Source organism: Notamacropus eugenii, chromosome 3 (assembly GCF_028372415.1).
Source record: "Notamacropus eugenii isolate mMacEug1 chromosome 3, mMacEug1.pri_v2, whole genome shotgun sequence".
In the NCBI taxonomy this organism is placed as follows: Eukaryota; Metazoa; Chordata; class Mammalia; order Diprotodontia; family Macropodidae; genus Notamacropus; species Notamacropus eugenii.
The window spans coordinates 447,104,423-447,109,209 of record NC_092874.1 but is presented as its reverse complement, the minus strand read 5'-3'; the positions used below and the strand labels follow the sequence as shown (position 1 = coordinate 447,109,209).

General features: G+C 36.5%; 1 pseudogene; it reads left to right on the top strand.

The window, feature by feature from the left end:
- Nucleotides 1-3,522: 3,522 nt before the first annotated feature.
- On the top strand, nucleotides 3,523-4,290 carry LOC140532288 (14-3-3 protein zeta/delta pseudogene; annotated as a pseudogene).
- The last annotated feature ends 497 nt before the right edge of the window (nucleotides 4,291-4,787 follow it).

Here is a 4,787-nt window from a genome sequence, read left to right as displayed (position 1 = left end):
TTTTGCCGTATGACTATTTTATGGCATGTAGTAGACCTTAGTTAAATTATTTACTGAGCTAGGTGAAGTAATAGAGAGAGGTTGGGTTAGGAATCAAGAAGACCTGAATTTGATTCTGACCTCAGATATTTATCAGCTGTGTGACCCTGGGCAAGTCATTTAACCTCCATTTGATTTTGTTTCCTTAACTATAACATAAAGATAATAATTTCATCTATCACACAGATTGTTGTGAAGATCAAATGAAATATTTGTAAAGTGCTTAGAACAGTACCTGATGATAAATGCTTATACAAGTTTCTTCCATTCCCCTAAAACTGAAGGACTGCTGACGTGACAGTAGATTATTTCCATCTATTTTGCTTTCAAGGAAATCCATCTCTGGAGAGATTTGTCTCAATTCGTGGGTATGACAAAACTTAAAATAGGTTTTGGACCATAAGTTCAATGAAAATTGAACTGATAGACCCAGAGTTGAGATCATTGAGGTTAAGATCTAAGAAGGAAAGTCTAAAGAGGTCAATGGACCTGATCTCAAAATGATCTTCTTACTTCCTGGTCCAGCCTGGCTGAGGAGAACAGATCTTCATAAGCAACAGCTGAGAGATGTTTATCTGAGAAGACTAGAGAAAGATTGGAAGTCACAGAATGAGAAAAGCAAAGAAAATTGAAGGAAGCTTCAAAGCAATTTGGGAAGACAGAAGAGGAAGAATAAGCATTTATGTAGTACTGACAGAAACTATTCTAAATGCTTTACAAATATCATATCGTTTGATCTTCAAAACAATCTGTGAGAGAGGTGTTGCTATTATCTCCATTTCATAGTTGAGGAAATTGAGACAAATAGGGATTAAGTGACTTGCCCAGGGTCACACAGGTAGTAAGTATCTGAGACCAGATTTAAACTCAGACCTTGTTGACTCCAGGCCTCTTGGTCCATCCACAATGCCACCTAATTGCCCAGTTGGCTGAAAATGCTATATCTCATGTTGATGCAGGAACAAGGTAGAGGCTGTGAAGGTAGCACCTTGGCTAAGGACTATAGGCGAAGCAAAGATGGAAGGTAGAGGGACTAGCAGACAGTAGAAACTGAAAATAACATATTACTCATACCATACAACACTACCATGGTTGATGGAGTTGGTGAACTAGAACATATCAGTGATCTATGATTGAAAAGGAACAGCAGAAAATAGTACCATCTTAATATGCTCCACTTCCCCATCACCACTGTTACTGACCATATTTCTTTTAAATAAATCCTATTCATTCAGAGCCATTAGCTTTGTCCTTCCCAGCCCAATTGTTCCATTTCAAGTTTAAATTTTTCCTCTTTCTCCTTGTTTGTTTTTCAGACTTTGGTCATTTGTAAAGCAACAGTCAAGAGAAACCAGAGGCTCACATTCAAAGAGGCAAATATATGAGATGTAATGAGAAACATGTGACTAGAACTATGTCACTGAATGAGTACACTTTATTCAGAAGAAATACAGTATATGAAAGAGGAAATGAGTTAGTTTGCATATTAATAAAGTATTATTCTTAGCTGTTCTTCACTGAATGATAGCTAGGTGGCACACTAAATAGAGGGTCTGGAGTGAAAGGCTGAGTTCAAATACGGTCTTATTTATTTACCAGCTATGTGACACTGGGAAAGTCATTTAATCTCTAGTTTCCTCACTTGAGGGTAATAACACCTACCTCATAGAGTTGTGAGCTCCAATATTTGTCAAGTTCTTAGCACAGTGAATAGCACATGGTAGGAAATATATAAATGCTTTTTCTCTTCCCTTTCCTTCCCTTTCCCTAGCATTGCATTTTAAGAATATATAATCATTTATGGAAATCTAAGGATGAGAGAGGTTAGGCATGGTGGAGGATAAAGTGAATTGACTCTGCCACACAATCATGGTACAGATGAAGTATTTAAGAAAGAGGTTATGAACCTGAAATGCAAACATGATATAAATATGATAGAGACTTCAATTATCCAATAGCTACTGAAGTTCTCTATTAAAAGTAGAATAGCTAATTATTTCTTGATTAGCTTAGTGATAATTCCATCTTTCAAAAAGTCCTGTATCCAAAAAGAGGAAATTCCTGTTGGGATCCAATTTTCACTAACAAGGAATAACTGGTTACTGGAGTGGAAATGATAAGAAGCGGAGTGGAAAGCTGTCATTCCATCCTATAGTTTTTGATAGACATGGACAGAAAATCTTGGCATAATGTGACATACATCCTTGATTTTGGGAATGATGACTTAAAAGGATTTACATGAATGATAGATAAAAATACATTAGGGGAAGTCAGGCCTTGAGATATAAAAAAAATGCTCAAGAACGAAATTCTAAGCATACAATGTGATATAATTCCAAGGAAGAGGCAAAATAGAATTTGGTCAATATGTATTTGACCAAAGAGAATTTAATGAACAACTTAAATCATTAAAAATATAAAAATGGAAGAAAGATCAAATAACACTGAACACATATGAGTATGACAAGTATCTGCAAAAAACAAAAGTGTCTGAAATACTAAATCTCAAAATGAACAGAGAGAGACTGGCAAGATAAATTAATGACAATACAAAACATGTTCTTTTGTTTTAGCTATGCCCAGGAAAAAGGGAGGATCAAAGAGATAATAAGTTGCCTTGAGGTGGATGAGATGATAATTGAAAGCAGATAGATGATAGAACTGATTTGATCTTATTTTGATTCAACTTTCTTTGCAAAGGGGAATGACTGGAAATGATGCAACAAAAATGACTAACAGGGCATTGATACAAAATGTAAGGTAATAGTAGGCATCTAGTACTCTATGGTGAATTCAAATCACCTCAGATGAATAGCATTGTCCTGAAAGAAATAACACGTGTGATTGCTGAACCTGATATTTGAAAAAGCATGTATTGAAAATGAAAGATGAACCTAGACTGGAGGACAAATATCTCATTTAAAAAAAAAAAAAAAGAGAACAGAGTTTTCAAAATGTAGGCCAGTGAGTTTGACATTGACTCTGAAAAATTTTAGAGGATCATTATAGAGATGGTTAATGAATATCCAGATAGGGATACTATGATTACAAAGAGACACAGTATTTGATCAAGAGCAAGTCATGTCAGAATACCCTTATTAACATTTTTTCCATATGATTTCTAAACTAACAGATAATAGGAATGTTGTTAATAAAGTTTACCTAGATTTTTGCAGAGCTTTTATAAAGTATGTTATACTATTCTCATGAAAAATGTAGAGGGATATAGATTAGACAATGATATAAACAGATGCTTTCAGAACCAGTTCCATGGCCCAACTCAAAGATTAGTGGTTAAAGATTCATCTCAATATGGTAACAGGACTTTACTGGAATACCTCAGGCCTCTGTGCTGGCTTCGTGATTTTTAACATTTCTTTAAAATTAGTTACTTGGGCCACTGTTGCCTCCCAGAATCTGTTGTACCCTGTGTCCGTCCATCCACCACTGCCACCACTCACTCTGGGCACAAAACATTCAGTCATGGATGAAAATGATCTGGTGCAGAAAGCCAAACTGGCTGAGTAGGCTGAGAAATATGATGACATGGCAGCCTGCATGAAGTCTGTAACTGAGCAAGGAGCTGAATCATCCAATGAGGAGAGAAATTTTCTTTCTGTTGCTTGCAAAAATGTCGCAGGACCCTGAGGGTCACCTTGGAGTGTCGTTTCAAGTATGGAGCAAAGGATAGAAGGTGTTGAGAAAAAACAGCAGATGGCCAGAGAATACAGAGAGAAAATTGAGACCAAATTAAGATATATCTGCAATGATGCACTGTCTCTATTGGAAAAGTTCTTGATTCCTAATGCTTCACGAGCAGAAAGCCAAGTTTTCTGTTTGAAAATGGAAGGAGACTACTACTGTTATTTGGCTGAGGTTGCTGCCAGTGATGACAAGAATGAAATAGTGGATCAATTACAACAAGTATATCAAGAAGCATTTGAAATCAGCAAAAAAGAAATGCAACCAATGCATTCTATAAGATTGGGTCTGACTTTGAACTTCTCTGTGTTCTATTAGGAGATCCTGAACTCTCCAGAGAAAGTCTGCTCCCTTGCAAAGACAGCTTTGGATGAAGCCATTGCTGAACTTGATACCTTAAGTGAAGAATCATACAAGGAGAGTACACTAGTAATGCAATTACTGAGAGACGACTTGACGTTGTGGACATTGGACACCCAAGGAGATGAAGGTGAAGTGGAAGGAGGGGAGAATGAACCAGCCTTCCAACTTTTGTCTGGCTCATTCTAAAATTTACACATTTGTTATCCATGCTGTCCCACAAATGGTTTATGTTTATGATTTATGGTAGGTTTATGTTACTTCTATTTGGATTTCCATATTTCCCATGTGGTTTTTATGTTTAATATTAGGGGAGTAGAGCCAGTTAACATTTGAGGAGTTATCTGTTTTCATCTGAGGTGGCCAATACGGGGATATAGAATTTTTATACACGTTTTACATGTTTGGCATAGTACTTTTGGTACATTGTGATGTCACAAGGCCAGTGTTAAAACAGTTTCCATGCCTAAGGAAAGAAAACTGCTCACATATTGGTCAGTCATGGTGGGGGGATAAAAGAATAATTGGTTCCACCACAAGTGTAGTTATTGTGGGTACTTTAGGGTTGGAGCTCTCATGGCTGTGGTAGAAACAGATGTCCCATAGATATTATATATCATTCCATGTGTATCTGTGGAATACACAATCTCAATGTGTACACCTTTATGATTGCAATTGCACAAGTG